Source organism: Microtus pennsylvanicus, chromosome 8 (genome assembly GCF_037038515.1).
Source record: "Microtus pennsylvanicus isolate mMicPen1 chromosome 8, mMicPen1.hap1, whole genome shotgun sequence".
Lineage (NCBI taxonomy): Eukaryota > Metazoa > Chordata > Mammalia > Rodentia > Cricetidae > Microtus > Microtus pennsylvanicus.
Window position 1 is genome coordinate 22397646 of NC_134586.1, and position 22272 is coordinate 22419917.

Here is a 22272-nt window from a genome sequence, read left to right on the forward strand (position 1 = left end):
GTGAAATAATCCTATTTCAATGAAAGCATTTTTAAAAAATCAAAACTTTTAAAGACATAGTGCTATATTAGCAGCCTGCCTATGTGGTTTGCTGGGACGGTTTACACTAAAACTTCCACGACTAATAATGGTCTCTTTTAGAGTTTAAGGATTTATTTTTGTTATTTTTAATTTTGTGTCCACATGTGGGATTCTGCACATAAGCACAGGTACTATCAGAAGCCAGAGGAATCAGATCTCCTGGAGCTGGAGTTATAGGAGGTTGTGAACCACTTGACATAGGTGTTGGGAATCAACCTAAGGTCCTCTTCAAGAATAATACATAGACTCCCAAGCACTGAGCCCTCTCTCCCATCCAATACTTTCAGAATTTAAATGTTATACAATGTCATTCCTATATCAAATGCTTAACATGCCTTTGATGGTAGTCACCTTGACAGGCATGGGCAAAGGTAAGTGGAGGTAGGGACTTTTCATTGACTTTTTGAGAACACAGCATATAAAGATGTCGATTGTAATTTTTAAGAACTCTGTTACCACTGTTGATGAAAATGTCCATTCACATAAGAGACTGGCAGCAACTTTGGCTATCCTCTATAAGGGCCTGAGGCCTAGGAGTAAATGGAAGACCTAAGACAATGGTTCTTAACCTATGGGCCATGATCCCTTTAGGGGTCAAATGACCTTTTCACAGAGTCGCCTAAGTTTGTCAGAAAACGCAGATACTTGCATTATAATTCCTAACAGCGAGATTCTAGTTACAAAGTAACAATGAAAATAATGTTATGGTTGGGGGTTGCCACACCCTGAGGAACTGTATTAAAGGGTCACAGCATTAGAAAGGTTTAGAATCACAACTCTAAGTAGATCTTGAGATTCCTGCTCTTCAGACTGAGGTCTCAAAAAGTCTCCTTCCATCTATTCCAATACCATTAATGTGTCTACTTAGATTATTATTATTCTTTTTTCTAATTTTAGGCATAGAATACAGGATGCTCTTTCTAGGAGCGAGGTTGGATACTAGGAAAACCCCTCTTTCTTACTTTCCAGATGGAAGACAAAACAAAACCAAATTCACAGCAGCAGCTGAGATACAGTGATGATAAATGGCCTGCCTAGTTCTAACTAAGGTGTCTTTGAAAACTAGGTCCCCTGCAATCAAGGTTCAGGGGAAGCTAGCTCAGACACAGGTCTGAAAAGTCACAGGGGAAAGAAACCAAAAGCCATACTAGGCATTCTCTGGAAGCCCTCACCACAGACTCCCTAATGTCCCTTACAGTTTCAGTTTAAGCATTTCCTCCGGCCATTGCTTTGTAAGGAGCGGACATCATTCCTGGAAAGCTTTATGCTTTAGTAATTCTTGCCATCATGAGCAAAACTTTCTTTCCTGGAACTTTTGAGCACCTGAACTTCCCCACCGTTTGAGGTATAGATAAATGGGACCACAGGCTGCTCCCTACTGCAGCTCCCACTGGTATAAGCTCCCCTATCTGTCCACGTTCCTAGCAGAAAGTAGTCTTACGTAGAGCAAGGACATGAGCACAGTCCAGCTGTGGTCTGACCAGGGCAGGGTACATTGGGGTCATGTATTCTTTGATCTGTGCTTTATGCTACTATTAATAGAGTCCCAACCTGCTTGGTTTTCTTGGCAGCTGCATTCCTGGGCTGGTGTCTGATGAGAGTGCCGCTCTTTCTTTTTTCTTTTTCTTTTTCTTTTAATTAGCAATCACTAAACCAGGCCTCCTTCTGCTGCTGCTCATGCAATTGGTCGCATAAATGCATTTGTTGAAGGCCATCTTTCAGCCTTGGTTGAACATTCTTGTCTTTGTTGAGCATCTGAATCCCTAACATTCAATACACAAGTTTGATCAACAGGCTTCTCTGGTCATGTAGAAATCACTGAAGAATCATTAGGACTCGGTAGTAAATGGGAAGAGGGGAAGCAAATGATTGTGTTCAAATTGCTCTTAACAATAAATTTGCACGTGGTATTTAAACACAGTCTTTGTTTCTCTGGATGTGTTTGTTGTTTAAATATCTGTGCTGGGAAAAAAATGCCCTCCTGAGATGAGGGCGCTCCACAGTTTGGCATCCTTCCAATTCACTGCCTGGTTACCATTCTGCCATGGGGAAATAGGGTTAGTTCCACGTGGCTGGTTCTCAGTGAACCCACGCTGACTTGTAGTGATTCTCTCTATAAATATTAACTTACAGATCTGCTGAAGGAAAATAGCTAAGGCACCCAATGCCAAAAAAATAATGCCAAAGGCAGAAAAAAAATATTATTTTGGAAGCAGAAGAACCAATGTCTTCCAGCAACTTGCTGTTCAAATCTCTGTTGAGAGAGGGTGATGCCCGGAGCTCCCTTCAGGGAGAGGATATACAGATTGTCAAAGTCAAAGGGTGCTGAAGGTCTTGGGGGGAGAGAGGTGGAAACCCCAGGAGAGCCAGAGAGGAGACTCACTGCGGACTTGCACCAGCTCTGTCCCATTCCCAAATCGCCAAGTTCTCCCTCCCTCTTGCTTGTCACCATTCTGCCTGCAGGCCTTGGAGGCAACTCTAGCCTTTTTAATAAGACAGTTTGGATGAGAGACAAGTCTTTTCGGTCTAAGAGATGAAAATAAGAATGTCAGTGATCAGAACTTCCACATATGGTCTCAAATGATAGACGGAATGTAAAGCTGGCGACTGTCCTGGGCTGGAAGGACACGGGCAAAGGAGTCTGGGAGGCGCTTTCGAGTTTTGATTTTTTTTCCACCCTCTAAGTGATAATGGACTGTCCCCAAACACATCAAGATCTTTCCTTTTTAAGGGCAGTGAGGGTTGCCAAGCCCTGCTCATTTGCAGCCTGCAACTGAACTGTTCAGATAGTGTGCAGCCCTTCCCCCACGGCTGTGAATAGGTTTTTCCCAGAATTCCAATGGGGAGTCCTCTACAGACTGCCCATCTGTTGCTAGGCATGCAGGGAATCTGGGTAACAATTACACTTGGGAATCACCTGTCAGTAGTCCGGAAGAGACCTTGCAGACTGCGACTTCTGAACCAAGCCCTGAAGACTGCCTTTTCTTCAAGACAGTTCTGCTCCAGGGCGTCGGGTGTGGTTAAAAGGCTTAGAAGAGGGGAGGAAAGGATTTGCATCTCTCCTGAGAAGGCCAAAGCCCAAGAAACTGTGTTTGTTTTCCCTGACCCAAGTAGGTGAACCCATTTTCAAGGCCAGAGCTCAGAAGAACATTCTAGAACAATCCACCCTAGAGCTCTGAATTGCGAACAAGGAAGACCTAGCTGAAGGTTAGGATTTACTCATGGACATGTTGTTCCACACTCAGTGTGCTCATCTGAGAAAAAAAGGAGAGTAACACCTCTTTCAAATGACTTTCCTCCCCAAGCTTGGCAGCTCATGCCCATAATCCCAGAATTTGGAGAACTGAGACAGAAGGATTGGCATGTTCAAAGTCAGGCTGGACTACATAGGAAATTCCAAGCTGTATTGGGTTATAAAGCTATGGAATGAGATCTTACCTCAAGAAAAGAAAGAAAGAAAGAAAGAAAGAAAGAAAGAAAGAAAGAAAGGAAGGAAGGAAGGAAGGAAGGAAGGAAGGAAGGAAGGAAGGAAGGAAGAAAGCAGACTTCTTGCAGTTCCTTTGAATTCTGTCTCAGCCTCTGACTTCAGTGAATCTGAGTCTCCGAGTCTCTGTAACACGGTCTTATCCAGCGGTTATCAAGCTACACATGAATCAGACATCTGGGGATTTGGGTACAGCAGGGCTTCGGAGCCTACCTCCAGAATGGTTGACTGGTGTGTGGTGAGGCCTGGAGACTTAGGTGTCTAGTGATTTGCTATAGTGCTGGTTCAGGCACCACACTTCAGGAATCTTTGGCCTAGACCACAGAGCACACAGAAGAACTAGCAGCTGAGGGGACACTGTGGGGAGTGGTTTCCTGTGAGCGTGAGTTCAGGCTCTTTAGCAAGGTTGACAATAGCACTTGAACTCAGACTTGACTGTGCTTGATGACCAGAGAGAGATGGGACTGGAAAAGGGGACATTCGGAGGTCACTGTCTACACCTGGAAAGACAGCACTAAACCTTAAGAAAGTCCCACAGATACTAGGAGCAGGTGACAGTGTCCTTAACCCTGGGCTGGTTTGACACACCCACCTGCTGTGTAAGGAATACCTACCAGGCAGAGACCAAGAGCTGAGAGGAGCCCAGACCATGGCCGCTTGAGAGGAAGGCAGTGCCATCTTCTCTTTCCACTGAGGATGGCACGTCATTTGCCACCAAGGAACTCTCCAACCCTCAGCTCAGCTCAGCTTAAAGAAAGCCTGCAGCACAGAGTGCAAGGGCAGTGTGTTTGGGAGTCCTAGAAAGGCAGGAATGCTAGCCTTTATAGACTCAGAAACAAACAAGAGTGGAGAGCCATATACCCTGCCTTTTCTCAGCCCTTATAAAAGCATGCCTTAAAAAAATGCTAGATGTGGAACTCATGACCTTGCACATGAGAGGCATGTACCCAATCACTGACCCATGCCCTCAGTCCCAAATTCAGACAGTTAATATATAGCTTATTCAAACTTCTTAGCTTCCTCTTTTGAACAATGCAATCTACGATGCCGAGCCAGCTTAGTCATAAAAACTGATAGTAAGTTGGCCAAGGTACTGGACATCTTAGGTTTTTCAGTGAAGATTACCAGCTGAATCCCCTAGCGGTATTATAATACTAATGCCAGAGTTGTAAACCTTAGAAGAACCTTTCTGTACCTTCAGCATGCTCTGCCTCCGGGTGTCAATGGGATTGTAAATCCAAACCAGTGTGTTCAGGAGGAACAATAAATTCAAACTCAAAATAGGAAGAAAGAGGTAAAATCTAGTTTGTAGAGAAAGATCTTACGGCCTTTTAACAAGTTGCTACTGCTCAGTCATTATTTGCCAGGCCCTGGGAGCAGACTGGTCCATAACACAGTGCGACATTGCCTGTGGGAGGGCAGAGCTTAGGGCTGGCTGCATAGCTTCCATCAATCACTCACTATAACTGCAGCAAGTGTGATGAGTGCTGTGATTGAGAGCACGGACAGGACACTTCCGTGTGCAATGCTAAACACGTTCCGGCGTGTAGAAATAGAAAGTAAGGGTTCAGCCTTTCTGTTCCACACCTACCAAATGAAGTCTTCCACTGATGGAGATTTCAATGTGGAGATGAGAGAGGGAGGCATCAGACCCTGGGGCAGGACTCTTGTTCCTTTAGTGGCAAGCAGCGACTTTGTGACGGTCCTCGCTCATGTCTGATCTAGACAGACCTTGTCAAGTCTGGGCTTCCCGACTCTCCAATAAGAACTTAACACACGGTGAGAAAGGACCTCAAAGAAGTGAAAGGAGATTGGGAAATGGGTAGGAAAATGGAACTAGCTCAAGAATTTGAGCAGAGTGACTTATTCTTTTCAAACGTGGGTCTCCTTTAAGTGGACAGTGACCTTTCTAGCTAGACACACAAATACACTGGAATGCTCAGCTCTGTGATGCCAGAGGCTTCCAGGACTAAGACGATATAGCTCCTCCTTTTCCAAAACATAGTTCTAGTTCTTGGGGACCCTGATGGTTGTTAATAATTGTCAGCCTGATAGAATCTGGAACTACCTAAGTGATGGGTCTCTAGGCATATCTGTGGAAGGTTATCTTGACTGCTTCCATCTCTGTAGAAAGCCCTGCCTCCTGTGAGTGGCATCGTTTCATGGGCTAAAGGTAAAGCCAAGCACCAGCATTCTTAATTCTGTGCCTTGACCATGGAAGAAATGTGACCGGTCACCTCCAACTGCCTGTGATTCCCCTACAGTGATGGACTATAGCCTGGGAATTGATTGGAAGCTAACATGAACCTGTTCTCTCTTCAGCTGCTTTGGTTGGCAGTTTTTCATCAAAGCAAGAGGGAAAGAGACTAAGGCGGAGACCTTAATTCACTAGACTGAGACACTGAACCATCACGGAATGAGCTAGGAGTCCACAGCACTGTGAGTCTGAAGGGACCCACACATACTGAAAGATGTAACATAAGAGCAAGTGAGGTAGGAAGGGTATGGACTTGCTAACTGACTATCTGTGGGGCAGGTAGGGAGGTGACATCATTCTGCTACCCAAGAGCTGGGGGTGGATTCCATGGGAGAGGTGTCTTCGCAACAGTCCCCAGCCCACATTAGGTACTCAGAATGCCACGAAGAGGAAGGAGCTCAGGGTAGTGTCCCTGCTGAGGGTTTTGCCTCAAGTTAAAGCTGCTTTCGCCAGTGCTGTCAGCGTTCATCCACGAAGATGAAAGCAGGGAACGCTTTCTAAGATCCCCTTCAGTCAGAGCAGGTGAGGAACACCAGACAAAAGTCGCTACCCTGGGAAGATGTAGCACAAAAGGGACAAGGAATCTTCTGCCGGTGTCAGAGGAAGTGGGACTCCAGGAGAGGGCACGGTGTACCAGGCCACAGTGCCTGCGCTTCCTGTGGTGTAAACTCCGTCACTGCAGAAGGGTCGAGCATGATGACAACTAGATGACACAAGGCTCGAGTTTGCTACTAGGTGAACTCTGTCCCTCGAATGGTGTCCAGGTCACCACCAGAGGACAAGGCACACTGAAAGAAGTCTGCAAATGCAGACCCCGCCTGTGTCACTGCTCAGAAGCTCTCTCCTCTGGGGAGGTTCTCCTCAGTGAAGAGCCAGGAGGTGAGTGGGACCTGGGTGGCCCAGGTAGACCTGGGTGGGGCTGAGATGACGGCAAATGAAAAGTTCAGCGGGCCCCTAATTAGGCTGCATCTCCCATATGTTTTTTGTAACCATCATGAAGAAGGGCAATCCCAGCCACAATAGCATAAAAGAGATTCTAAATGAGCACCGCTCACGTCCCCAAAGCAAGCTTCTTAGTATCGAGCCACCCACTTGAAGACAATGCCCTGGTATCACACAGGAGAGAAAGTGACAATGAGAAGCTGGGAGGGTGAGGCCAGCTGTTCCCCCCGGGTGGGGGAGGCAGGGACAGGCAGGGTTATTAAAAGCTCCATGACATACTTTGGCTTTGGCGGTGAGGTTATGTCTCAAGCCGTGGGATCACTCCCTCCAGGGCAGATTGGGAAGACAATAAGTGACAGCCTGGTCAAGTTATTCGTGTCCATTGGGCCTAATCCTCCTCCATGTGTTGTCCCTTTGATAAGGCCCTGCTTTGTGTCTCTAAGCTGGACGTTTTAGACCTAGACATGGTGGAAAGAATGAATCGTATCTCTGGGAAGAACTGAGGATAGAGCGACCGTGGTATTCGATCCCTATAACACATAAAAGGCCAAGGGAGGTGACACTTGTAATCCCAATGCTGGATAAGAAGAGATGGCAGGTGCTTGCTGCAAAGCCAGCCTAACCTGGTGGATGAGCCCCGGGTCAATGAGAGACCCTGCCTCAAAGATCATGGGGAAATGCATATGAAGCACCACACCCAATTTGACCCCTGGCTTCTACACACACACACACACACACACACACACGCATGCACGCACGCACGCACGCACGCACGCACACATTCACACATACAGAATGAGCACATATATAAACAGACACAGGAAGTTAGTGACTGATTCTGGCTTAAGCAGTCAGTCCCATCTCATGACATTTACGACTTTATGGGGTTATGACACTAGGAAAGACTCCCCGAAGACAGGACCTCTGCCCCCCTGTTCCATAATGATGGCTAGATGGGTTGGAGGAGGGAGCTTGCTTAAATTACGCCATGTGAGTGGATACTTAATTTCCCATGTTAGCCCAGTCTTGAAGTGGCTGAATTTCTTCTGCCATGGCAGGAAACTTTTCAACAACACAGAATGTCATGGAGCAGGTTACCAGCCAGTTCAAGTGGATCGAAACCATAGACAAATTGGTTCCTTTGGTGGGGATGAAGTCAGACTTCCCTTGAATCTAAAGACCAAGGAGAGAGAGAGGGGGGGGGGGAGCCAAGCATAGAAGAGGAAAGTGTGTGCCTGTTCAATCCCTTCCTGTGAAACAGCTTTCTGGCCACAGGGGGGGGGGGGGGGACTGGGCTTGCCCCGCATGTGAGCCTCGCGTGCCACTCTGACTCGTGACTCACGTCTGTCAGCAGTTTTCAGACCCGGTTGGTGAGGAGGCACACCCATGATACTGCAGTTTCCTCAGGCTGGGCCTCACAGGGAGGCTCATCACCTCCCCTGTGCTCTACCCAGGCCCTATTCAAGGCAAAGACACTTGGGCGGGGCTGAGCAGGGAATGATGCTCCAGATGCACCGAGTGGTGGCAATTATCTGATGGCTGCCATTTATTGAGTGGTGACTCTGCCCAGATGCTGCACACAAAGCTTCACGTACATATGCTCTCTCCCTTAATCCTCTAGCCACCCACTTAGTTTTGCATTGTTATCATTTTCATTTTACACACGAGGAGACTGAGACTCAAGGGAAATAACACCAAGACCTCCTAACTTGTATGTAGCATTGTTGGGTGGAATCCAGGTTACTGTAAATCCAAAGATGTCTGATTTACCCACTACTTTAGGCCTTGGATCTAGTTCTACCTCTCCATCCCAGCTGAGGCGGGCTATCACCAGGGCTTCCAAAGCTTGGGTCTAGCATCCTGTTCTGTTATAAAAACAGAATCACACTAGGCTAGGCCTCAAATCCAGGAAAGAGGTGGCAGTCACTTTTTCTAGACTTGACTGGAGTATCCAGATCTTTCTGTACCTAGATGCAAATGTAGCCGAAGCTCCTTTCCTGCCTAAAATGGTTGATTTACAAAGCAATAAAAAGACCATGCACCTAAATCTGATGCAGCTGGCTACACCCTACCCAAGGGACTACAAAAGGCTCTGGGATGCTCTGATGGGTTTATAGGTTACCTAGCATGTTGCTGTGATCAAAATACCCAAGGGAACAAGCTGAGAGATAAAGGGTTTACTTTGGCTCTTGATTTGGGAGGAGTCAGAGTGCATGGTCACTTGAGTTCACGTGCTTGGACAAGGTGCTGCCCTTGTGTGGTGATGGCACTTTCACTGGAGTAGGGTTGAGTGAGACAAGGATAGTGAGATGGAATACAGGAAGAGGTCAGTACAGGATATGCCCCCAAGGCCATGTCCCAGTGACTTACTTCTTCCAAGTAGGCCCTAATTTTTGCTGTTCACCATCTCCCAATAATGATGTTTTGTTATAAATCTATCAAGGAATTAATTTATCAATTAGGACAGAGTCTCTAGCATTTAATCCATCAGTGCCTGAAAGTCCTGTGGTTGGGTGGATTAGCTACTTTTCTATTGCTGTGCTAAAGCACCATGACCAAGGCGACTTACAGAAGGAAGGGTTTACTTGGCTTATGGTTGCAGAGGGACAAGAGTCTGTCATGTTGGGGAAGCATGACAACAAGGGGCAGGCATGTTGGCTGGAGCAGAAGCTAAGGGCTCACATCTTGAACCACAAAAAAAAAAAATAATGAAGAAAAGAAAGCAAACTAGAAATGGAAACTTTAAACTCTTAAAGCCCACCCACAGTGACTTACTTCCTCCATCAAGGCCACACGTACAAAACCTACCCAAGCAGCATCACAAACTGGAGACCAAGGGTTCAAATGCCCAAGACCATGGATGGCAGAAATTCTCATGCAAACCACTATGATTGACAACCAAGCTCCCTGAGACTATGGAGGGCATTTCATATTCAGACCCTCAGAGACAGCAGCTCTGTGGACATCAGCTACCCTGTCTAGCGTACACTGGGCATTGTCGTGAAGATATCTTACAGGCGCTCTTCCTTATGATTTCCCATGAATCCCTACATGCTTCCTGATTTCTTTCCATTCTTCTACCCAAAATTTGGATTCTTAGCTTCTAATTTGCTACATAGCAGGGCACCTGATATGATTGTCCACAAAACAAGAGAAGCAGTCTCTGAGTAGACCAGGGCCTTTCTCTGTCCTCTTCCCTACATCTCTCACCATCTTCAATATTCTGCTCAGAACAGCCTTGAGATGAAGACCAAGAACTAGTGAGGCAGCATTAACCAGAAGGCTAGAACCACAACACTCAGAGTCTGCCTGGATCATCAAAAATGCCTACCAGGAACATGAACTATGACCTATTGCAATATGAAGGAAGAGTAGGATGGCTTAGACACAGTCCACATCCTTAAGGGGCTGACTGGTGAAGAGAGGAAGATGAAACTTTTAAATAAAATGACTTCCATACTAATAATACCAATTAATAGCAACTGAAACTATTTAGGACACAGACAAGGAAGAGATAAATACATTAGAATTTCAGGGTTCCTCCATTAAAAGGCATTCCATGGACAAGCAGAGCCAGAACAAGAAGCCTTTAGACCTTACACTGAAGCTTCTTCTAAAATACCACCTTCTTCTGCCACCCTTCCCTGCCCACTCTTTCTCCTCTTATCTTCCTATCACTTGAGATTATGGAAATTTTTACCATACTTTCATGTTCCTAACTCGTTCTTGAAGCCTGTCCCAACAATACCAGACTGGGCTGAATTTTCCACTCAGTGCCTCCCTACAATAGGTAGAGTCACACCACGCCTTGGGAAAATTAATTACACAGTACCTTATATTGTTTACTAATGATTTTGTTCTGGGTCCCTAATGATGCTTTAAGCTTCTTAAGGGCAGGGTTGTATAGGTGGCATTTCTTGTGTACACAGCGCATTGCTCATACATAACAGCTGTTCAGAGGAAGCTGGTTGGATGTGTGATCTTAGGCCATTGGTCGTCTGCTGTCATTTAAAGTTCTCCTGGGGCAGCAGCTAACAGACAAATTCAGATGATTTATTTGTTTAATGATATGGGGAATCTTTCTATTCTTTTAGGAGCCCCTTTGTTTTTATTAAAATAACCACCCTTACTTTTGAAAAGTCATTTTATTAGATTTATGTATTTTATGTGTATGAGTGTTCTGCCTATACGTGTGTGCATGTGTATGTGCACCAAATGTATGCTTGGTGCCCTTGAAGGCCAGAAGAGAGTCATCAAATCCCTTGGTACTAGAGCTAGGGATGGTTGTGAACTACCATGTGGGTGCTGGGAACCAAACCTGGGTCTTCTGCAAGAACAAGTACTCTTAATCACTGAACCATGTCTTCAGCCCTTCCCTTCAGTTTTTAGGAAACACATGATAGCCTTGAGGATGCTAAATTATCTTTTTTACACTGAGCATACTGGGATTCATTTGCTTATTGTTTAAAATTTGGACTACTTTGAATTTTTCAGTATTTCTTCAAATAATGACTATTTGTGTGTTTTTATGTTTGTTAAGATTATTGAGGGATGGTTTAAGGGTAAGGGGAGAGGCAGGGAGGGGAGCAGAGAAAAATATATAGCATAATAAAAATCAATAAAAATAATTTTAAAAAGAAGCATAAAAAAGATCATTAATGGCTCTGTCTTTGGATTTCTTAGAATTAAAGAACTGATCTGAGACTGAGAAGCAGCATTTGACAGCCATAAGCAAACCAGAAAATAAATAATAAAGAATAAATTATAATATGAGGAAGGGGGTCACTTAAAACTCAAGAACAAGGAGGTGACCAAGTTAAGGTGACATTTTTGACGAGCTGTCCAGTGAAGTTCTCATTTTGTCCCCGACACTATTCTTTCTTGTCTCCTTTCTTCTCTTCCACTTTTTCTCCTTCCATGCCCCTCACTGTAGCCTCCTTGCTTAGTCAAAATGAGCACGGATGTGACTTCTAGCTCAATTTCTGAGGCTGACAAGACCAGAAATAATATTAATGGAGTGTTCCAAACCTAGGCTTGAGAAAGAGTGACTTTCTGGGTACTCACAGCTGTGGTTTGGGGAATAGAAAAGATGCTGATTTGCATCTGTATTTGTCAACAAAGCAGGACCAGTACTGTATCTCTAATATGCCTTCATAGCAATATCAGCAAACTGTCCTCAATAAGCATTCGACAACAGAGCAGAAGGGCCAATCATGTGAGTCTCAATGAGAAAAATGTAAGGCCTGACCCTTTCATTCAAAAACTGGAAGACACGTGGAAAGAGCAGGAGAAAATTCTCTTACGAATGAGTGATGTGGCGTGAGTCACCCGTGCATAGGGTGGCCAAGAAAATGATGGCAAAATTAAGCTGCTTAGTTATACTACTCAAGTATACACTGATCAGAATGAGGAAGTTGAGGCTCTGCTCCGTCACGCTCTCTTTTCAGCACTGTATCTAGTGTTTAGATACAGCATGGGGAGTGGATTCAGAGTCACCACGGTGGTGGAGAACTTGGCATCAAGCTCTATGAGAAGTTGCTACAAGGACACAGGCTGGAGGTGGAAGCCATCAGTGGAATTGGTCTTGGTCTTTAGGCTTTGGTCACGTGGGAGGTACAGGGAGAGTATCTGAGGGCTCTGCTCAAACCTGCAAGCAGAGACGTGTTGGCTTAACAGATTGTAGATACTTAGGACCGACCAACTTAAGAGAGATAGAGCGGTGAGTTGTTTGTCAGAACTCTTAGAGGTGAGTGTGAATGGGGGACGGCAGCTAAGAGAAGGCTAGAAGCGAAGTAGAGTGTGGCGGGTCCCAACAGCATGTGTGATTATGAAACTCAAGCAGGAAGTGGTAGCCTCCCTTTTTTTCAGGGCAGGAGGTGGAACCCAGGACCTCAGGTATGCTAAGCAAGCACTCTCATTGAGCCACACCCAGGCTCAGGAATCTATTTTATAGATGAGAAAACCAAGGCCCAGGTGCCTGAGTGTCCTGAGAAGAGTAGTACACTACCACCCGAGCTATTACAGTCTCCCCGGGACACTATCAACTTATAGATTCCAGAATGACCTCTTAAACTCAAGAATATGCAAAGGAATATCATTATTGTGACTTGTAATAGGGAGGTAGAGTTCTAGGTCTTTAGACCCCAAAGTCTTCCACCATTCCACTCCATTCATCCTTAGAGGAGACAAAGAGAAAAGAGAGAAAAAAGAAGGAAACTAGATATGGGGTGGGCCGACTCACCTACAACCTGCTAGTGGGAAGATAGAGAACACAAACTCATGTGACTAGTTCACCACTCTGGACTAGTCATGGGAATACAATGTCAGCCTCTTGAGAGGTTTGCAGTTAGGTAAAGAAAGACCCAGCTAAGGTTTGTGCAGGTTGATTGCACCACATTGTCCCAAAGCTCTATAGAAGGTCATGGTATTAACGGTTGTGGAGATGAACCCCAAGCTCAGAAACCCACAATGCAGTACCTTCCGAATGTAGCATGAAGGAGTGTGGAAATTTGGTCAGGGAATATATTCATTCATATTCTCTTTATGTTAAGACTCAAAGAATCTATTTTAAGACAAAATCATTGATTAAACTGTCCACTTTTCTCCTTCTGTTTTTATGCCCATGATAGCTTTTTTTCCCCCATTGAGATATGTTCTTTATCCCTAGAATTCACCTTCAGGTGAGTACTTAAGAAGACACTGCAGTGAATTTTGTTGTATTCAGTCTTGGAGTCACCACTAAATCCAGAACATTCTTATCACTTCACAAAGAAACCCTATCTCCATCAGCAATCACTTCTCCTGCCCCCGCCACTCTCCCCAGCCCAGTAACCACCAATCTACTTCCTCAGCATTTCCCACTCCGGAAATTTCATATAAATGGAATCCTACAAAGCATGGTCTTTGGGGAAAGGCTTCTTGAAGGCTCAACTAGGTTGTAGTGTGCCATTCCTTTTATTGACCAAATAATGTCCCATTCTTTGCTTTGATGTTCTTCTGGTAATAAGTTGATGGGCATTTGAGTCACTTATACTCTTTGAGTAATATTTCTGTAGACATTTGTACATATAATTTAGGTATGTCTTTATATAAGCCCTGTAGGGGACATATATATATATATATATATATATATATATATATATATATATATCCCCAGGGAGGCAAGTTATCAGATTACAGAGTGCCTTTATGTTTAAACTTTTGAAGAACCACCAAACTGATTTTTTTAGCCAGTTACATCTTATAGCACTTCTACCAATGCTCAAGTGTTCCAGTTTCTTCAGATCCTTGCCAACGTTTGGAAGGCCGAGAGCATGACCATAAGACATAGCTCAGTACCTCACCAGAGCCTCTGATGAGGCCTCAAAGTTCCAAACCAGTACTTCCTATTCCAGTCCTTTGCACTGTAGCCACCCCAGTGGGTATGAAATGGAATCTGTCCATTCTTTGGATTAACAGTCCTTAAAAGCTAATAGTGTTTAAGACTTTCAGTGTGCCCCCGACACATAGATCTTCTTTGGAGGAATGAGAAGTCATACTGCAGGCCAATATTTTGAGTGGGTTAATCATCTCTTTATTCCTACCTCACCTTTGAAATAAAAATAAAAAGACAAGCTATTTTTCAGGAATGGGCTCCTTATAAAGATACAGTCACAGATCTAAACCCATGGATCATGAAGAGGATGATCTTAGAGCAAACAGTGCCTTTACCATGGGAAACAACAGAGGTCATTAGATAAGACTGGTTTCCTTGAAGAGTCATGAATGTATTTCTGGAGAGAACATTCCAAGAAGAGGAAAGGAAGGCCAAGAAAAGACAACCCTTGAGTGATACACACAGTACTTCCACTGGGGCCTCTTCTGTGAACTCAGTGTTTTAGACCAGTACTTCATATTTCAAATTCTGGCCTGCAAACTGGATTTGAGAAGGAGGAGATTTTCCCTCCTAGATCCACTGCTTGAAGCGCTCGCTGAGGACCTCCATTACCTGTACCTCTCGGTCGTCAGTATCTTGATCAATGACATCTTTCAAGTGCCTTCCTTCACTAAGCAAAAGAAAGAGCATTTTGTCTCTTCAAACTCCTAACCCAGGCGAGCAGAGGGGCCTGAGGATGCCTTCTCTAGATGTCACGAGGAAGCTTGTGAACTCTTCAGCCTTCCCAGTGTTCCTAACCCTCAGCTAACCTATAAGATAACCTCTGCAGGTCAAGTTCGAGGCTAAGCCTGGGCAAACGCGCATGCGCTACAGGAGGTCCCTGGGAAAGCCTGGTCCCTGCCCTTAGGCAAGTTTCTGCATTAAATGGGTCACATATTTCAAAGTTTCCGATGTGAAAGCACATTCTGCTTTTCATTAGATACTGACCAACATGGAGCCATGGGTGCCAGGAAGGAGAGAAGGGGAAAGCTGGACGAGTTAAAAATAGTAATTATTATAACTAGTATTGACTTGGCTTTGGAAATGTGTCTTGATATAAAACAGGATTCTCTCCAGCCAGTGGTTTAGGTGCAAGAGGAGAGAGATCCATGGTGTGTACGTAAGTTCTGATCCGTCTGCAGATTCCTCCTCACTCCAATCCCTGCTAGGCATTAGCTCAGCTTGCGTGTTTGAAGTAGGCCTGCTTTGGGAACTCTTTCCTTGTGGTTTCCCCCCTATAATTACAGTATTAGAGAAGGGGTCAGAATCCAAAGCTACACCATATGCAGTCCAGGCAGCTAAGCTAAAGGGAGTCAGCCTTGGAGCTAAGGAGAAGGAAGCGCTGTCTAATGAATGCCACAGTCTAGATATTCGCTAAAACCTGTGCCCACAGCTGCTCAGGTGGGGGACTCAGAAGGGATATGACAGAAGCCCAAAGGAGAATGGAGTTAGAGCATCACGAGAACAATGCTCTGTAACAAAAAGAAGATTGTGGGGCCAGGCATGATGGCCTAGCTTTCATCTGAGCACTCGGGAGGCAGAGACAGGCAAACCCCTTCTAAGTTAAAAGCCAGCCTAGTCTACACAGTGAGTTTCAGGCAAGACAGGGATACACAGTGAGACTCTCTCTCAAAGCAGATGAAGAAGAGGAGGAGGAGGAGGAAGAGGAGAATGAGGATAAGGATGAGGAAATGGAAGAAAAGAAAAAGAAGAAGAAAATTTAAACTGTTAATAGTACATGCTTCTTTCTGAAGTTTAAAATTCTTCCTGAGGGAAACAAGAAAGGAGACACAGGAGGATAGGGGAGCACTAAGAGGAGAGAGATAACAAAACACAGGGGTTGTTAGGCTCCATGTGATAGACATGAGCATGAAAAGACTAACATCACATTGGGGCAAGAAGACTAGGGAAATGGGGTTCCAAAAACTAAGGGTTCATGAAAAGACCATGAAGAAAACCACCACTTTACAAACTAAAAAGAAAATATAATACAAACATTAAATTTAAAAAGTAAGAATAAAGAGGTGCTGAAAATGGAGGTAGCTTCCTTATGTAATGATCTTATTTCCAGAAGCCATGGTTTTTGTTTTTTCCAGCAAGACCCCCAGCACTAGGTACAGTCTGCCTCCCTATGAGTTGCTGGCTAGTGAGGGCTCAGGGGTCCCCAAAGTATACTGACTATTGCCTTTGCTCTTTGTTATCCACTAGAGCTAATTGGCAAGACCCTGTAGCTGAAGACACCATACACTTTGGTTTTAGGACAAAGAGAAATCAATAGAGAAGAAAATTGAGTAATTTCTCCATAGTAGCTAGTGTTCATAGTCCCAGAGGACACTTCTACCCTGGCTATTGAGAGAGAAAATGTAGTAACAGCCTCATCAGCCATAAACCACACATACTACAATGCCAATTTGCCAGGCAAGAGATGCCCACTGATGCAATAGTGCCATGACTGGAGATAATCAACTGCTTTGTGAATGGATCTGACTTCCACTTCATGGGAATAAACACATACCTGATGTCATAAATCTGATCAAAAATCTACAGTTGTAAGAGGGAATGAACCCAACAATGTAACACACCACTGTCATTCACCTAAATGAACCTGTTGTCAAACTGCCTTCTATGTATTTATACTCACAGACTCCCAGTGCTCTCAGCCTAGGGCTGAGAATGTCAGGCAATGCAAAGACACATCCCCGGTCAAAGAACTGAGAACAAGTGAGTAAAGAGTCTTCATTCTTAAAGGGGATGTCCATATTACCTCTTCTACCCCAATATCCAGGAGCATCACAGAAGAAATGGTAGAAAGAGCCAGGCGGTGGGGAGAAATGTCACAAAATGCTGCTATCTTGATGTAACAAGGCACCTACAACCATAAACACATAGTAGCTCTGGGAATCCGGAGGAAGGTAGGCTCCCACTTTCCATTATGAAGGGCTGAGGTGCTCATGAGGAAAATGACCAAGGTTAACCCAAATGAAGAAAAGTTCCATTCTTGAGGATCAGGAGAAACAAAGGTAAGGACTGAAGAGTCCTGGATTCCCCTGCAGTTATTGATGTTTTACTCTTTAAGCTCTTTGGATCTTTGCCGGGGAGGGATGCCACCCAACTCCCAAATAAATCACACACAGAGGATTATTCTTAGTTATGAATGCCTGGCCTTAGTTTGACTTGCTTCTTGCCAGCTTTTCTTAAATTATACCAACTACCTTTTGCCTCTGGGATTTTATCTTTCTCTTATGTAAATCTTACTTTCACTCTAACTCCATGTCTTCATGTGTAGCTGGGTGGCTGTCCCTGATGTCCTCCTCTCCCTGTTCTAGCTTGCTCCTCCTTTTCCCCATTTCTTCTTCTATTTATACTCTTTACCTGCCAGTCCTGCCTATCCTGTTAAAGTTTTGATGTTAACATAGTAAGATTGTATACAAAAAGAACAATGATCAAGTAAAGATTACATTCACAATATACTATATTCCAATTCATTTGTATCTGGTAAATTTAAAGAAAATACTCTATAATTTATGTTATTTTAGTAAATCCAAAATTTTATGCCTAACTTACTTTTTATCATACCTAAGAAGAACTATAATTCAACTATCTAATCTTCAATTCCATCAGAGACACCAGAAGGATATAATATAATTTAAATAACTAAAAAGTGTATTGCAGATGACTTCCAAAAAAATCTAGAAATGAGCTTCCGTGTTCCCTATCCAACCTTCCTTTATCCCAATCCTCCTTTTTCTCCAAGTTCCCCCCTTCCTCCCCTTCTCCCTATTCTCTCCCCATCTCCCCTTACCCCCATCCCACCCCACCCCCAAGATCTCAATTTTTTCCCCAGCAACTTTGTCTACTTCCCATAGCCAAGAGGATAACTATATGTTTTTCCTTTGGTTCACCTTCTTACTTAGCTTCTTTAGGATCACGAATTGTAGGCTCTGTGTCACTTATTTATGGCTAGAAACCAATTATGAGTGAGTACATCCCATATTCATCTTTTTGGGTCTGGGTTACCTCACTCAGAATAGTGTTTTCTATTTCCATCCATTTGCATGCAAAATTCGAGAAGTCATTGTTTTTTACCACAGCATAGTACTCTAATGTGTAGATATTCCACACTTTCTTCATCCATTCTTCCATTGAAGGGCATCTAGGTTGTTTCCAGGTTCTGGCTATTACAAATAATACTGCTATGAACATAGTTGAACAAATGCTCTTGTCATATGATAGGGCATCTCTTGGGTATATTCCCAGGAGTGGTATTGCTGGGTCTAGGGGTAGGTTGATCCCAAACTTCCTGAGAAACCGAAATACTGATTTCCAAAGTGGTTGCACAAGATTGCATTCCCACCAGCAATGGATAAGGGTACCCCTTCCTCCACAGCCTCTCCAGCAAAGGCTATCATTGGAGTTTTTTATTTTAGCCATTCTGACAGGTGTAAGATGATATCTCAAAGTTGTTTTGATTTGCATTTCCCTGATCACTAAGGAGGTTGAGCATGACCCAAGTGTCTTCTGGCCATTTGAACTTCCTCTGCTGAGAATTCTCTGTTCAGATCAGTGCCCCATTTTTTAATTGGGTTAATTAGCATTTTAAAGTCTAGTTTCCTGAGTTCTCTAAATATTTTGGAGATCAGACCTTTGTCTGTTGTGAGCCACCTTAGGGTTGGCAAGAGATTTGAACCTAGAGTGGCTCCCAGGTGCCCAAGCCGAGGTCCCCAGTTAATTCTTTGGGCAGCTGGGGATAGGGAACCTGAAATGACCCTAGCCTATAGCAATACTGACGAATATCTTGCATATCATCATAGAACCTTCATCTGGTGATGGATGGAGATAGAGACAGAGACCCACACTGGAGCAAGGGACTGAGCTCCCAAGGTCCCAAAGAGGAGCAGAAGGAGGGAGAACAAGAGCAAAGAAGTCGGGACCACGAGGAGTGCACCCACCCACTGAGACAGTGGAGCTGATCTATTGGAAGCTCACCAAGGCCAGCTGGACTGTGACTGAAAAAGCATGGGATAAAACTGGACTCTCTGAACATGGCGAACAATGAGAGCTGATGAGACGCCAAGGACAATGAAAAGGGGTTTTGATCCTACGTAATGTGCTGGCTTTGTGGGAGGCTAGCCAGTTTGGATGTTCACCTTCCTAGATATGGACGGAGGGGGGAGGACCTAGGACTTACCACAGGGCAGGGAACCCTGACTGCTCTTTGGACTAGAGAGGGAGGGGGAAAGGAGTGGGGGGAGGGGGAGAAGGGTGGGAGGAGGGGGAGGGAAATGGGAGACTGGGAGGAAGTGGAAACTTGTTTTTTCTCTCTCATTTTCTCAATTTAAAAAAAGAGGAAAAAAATCTAGAAATGACGGAGACATTGACTGCCTAGACAATTACCCAAATTTCTTTTGCAACATTGGGGCATTCATCTTTAGACTACAGATGCATAGTATCTAGCAGACTTTTCAATGAGGCAAAAAATTTGAAAGACTCCCACTTATATTGTTAGTAACTTTTTTCTGTCCTGCAGAATGTCTGGAAATTTCTTCTGGGAAGCAGGGACCCTGAAGGATCATTCTGCCTTGTTTGGGCAAAGTTCAACAATCACTTTCCTGTGGGTCCTGCATGTCCAGTTTATACACATATATACATATACTGACAAGCAATCCAGGCAAGAGTAACTCCTTGCCTAAATGCCTAGCCTTGCCACAGTGAAGTCAAAATCCATATGGAGTTCCTTTGATGCCCATCATCTCTGAAGTAAATTGGTGCTTCCAGAAGCAGATGTGTCTCATTGCCTCGAAAAGTCCTAAACTAACAAAATATTTTAAATGCCATATTCTATAGGTCTTTGAAAGGTTTGAAGACCATCTGTCTGTCTAAAATGTATCTCTATATGATCTGGAAAGCATACTAGCATATCTACAAATTTGATTATTATAGATGACTAACTACTGAACTGTGTTTCTTGGTTATCCTAGATAGTTCATAATAATATCTTTCAAAAGCTAGAATTGTACTTTACATTTTTAAGTGAGCTGCATAGGTACCATATCTTAGACAAGAGTAGAAACATATATACAGTATGTTGTAACAAAATGAACTTAAACTTGAATCAATATACAAAAATTCTTTAAACCAAAGTAAAACCATACATGCAGGGTGTCATAACAAAAAATTATCTTAAATTTGTATCAATGTACAAAATTAAACAAGAGCAAAACATATATACAGTATAACAAAATTTACTTTGAATTTGTATCTGTATACTAAAATCCAGGCCAAGGCAAAATATCTAAGATTTGTAGTTTTATCTTATATTCCTATATTTCTCTAGATTATAACAAACATCATAACACACAAAATATCCAAAGGCCACCTTTTCTCTTGGGAATGTTGGTTCAGTACTCTCCATACCTCTTCCTGCTGTCTGTAGGTGAAGACATCCCCAATGGTCCCCAAGAAAAAATTTGAAGCAATGACCAAGTCCTGGGAAGACCAGTTATAACCTTTGTTGATAGATATTACCTGTCAAGATTCAGGAGGTCTCTCTTGATCAAACCAGTCCATATCAAGGTGAACAAAATCACAGCCTCTTGTTTCCTGTGGAAACAAGAGCAAAACTATTTCTCCAAAGCATTTTTTATTTCCATTTGATAAATAAATGCTTTTGACTTTTTAAAAGTTAAGGCATTCATAGAATATCTGGGTTGGTTTATTTCCACAGTCCTTCTTTCAATTACAGGTCTCTTAGCAATTGTCCTTTGCTTTTTAGCAATCAAAAAATCCAAAATCAACACAATAGCATACAGGATCCAGACTCCCTGTGTATTTCCCATCTTTATGTGGCTTATTTCTTTTACATTACTTTTACTGTCTTCTTAAAGACTTTATTTTAAATTATTTATTTATTTATTTCTATAACTGTCCATATCCATTTTCTTTTCTTTCTTAAGCTTGTGCACATTGTAAAACACACTAGAACCTGATTCGTGGTTTTTCTGTCTGGACCTTTTTTACTGGGTACCTCTAATCTTTTTTGACCAAGCAAACTTTAGACTGCTGAGCTACACCTCATCCTCTAGTACTCCATAGGCTGGATGCTCCCACTCTTGGTTTGGATCATGATAGCCAAGCCTAAAGCTTGCATGCTGCCAGATCAGAATTGTGTGACTAGGAACTGCCTTCAACTTTCTGAGAACTCTAGAATGCCATTTCTTGCACTGTAGAAGGAAATTTTACTTTGTTTTTTGTTTCTACTTAATTTACTAGCTACTTACGGGCTCACCTGCAGGCATAAACTCTTAAAAGAGCTGTAAACTTTTTCTTCCGGCTTTCTCGTGGCTTATGTGGAAATAAGGCCCTACATTGGGTGCCAAAATGTTTTTTGATGTTTCACTCTTTTAGCTCTTTGGTTCTTTGAGGGGGAGGAACGTCACCGAGCTCCCAAATAAATTACACACAGAGGATTGTTCTTAGTTATGAATGCCTGGCCTTAGCTTAACTTGCTTCTTGCCAGTTTTTCTTAACTTAAATTATACCAACTACCTTTTGCCTCTGGGATTTTATCTTTCCCTTATGTAAATCTTACTTTCACTCTTACTCCATGTCTTCATGTGTAGCTGGGTGACTGTCCCTGATGTCCTCCTCTCCTTGTTCTGTCTTGCTCCTCCTTTTCCCCATTTCTACTTCTATTTATACTCTCTGCCTGCCAGTCCAGCCTATCCTTGCTTCTACCTTTCTATTGACCGTTCAACTCTGTATTAGAACCATCAGGTGTTTTAGACAGGCAAAGAATCACAGCTTCACAGAGTTAAACAAATGCAGCATAAACAAAAATTACATTCCTTAAAATAATATTCCCCTGCTGTTGTGAATACATATCTCCCTGCCTGGCAGAGAACAAAAAGAAGATAGCGCCTGAGTCCTAGATACACAAGCTTACCTTCCAGATTTAGTCAAGCCTTTTGCTCCCTGTCTTCACTCTTCTTTCCTCATCCTATAGACCAACCCATACCAACTTCTCAACATACCTAACAAGTCCCTTTCATTTTTCCACAACTGCTCATCCTTATGCTTTATGTCTGAATCCCTCTC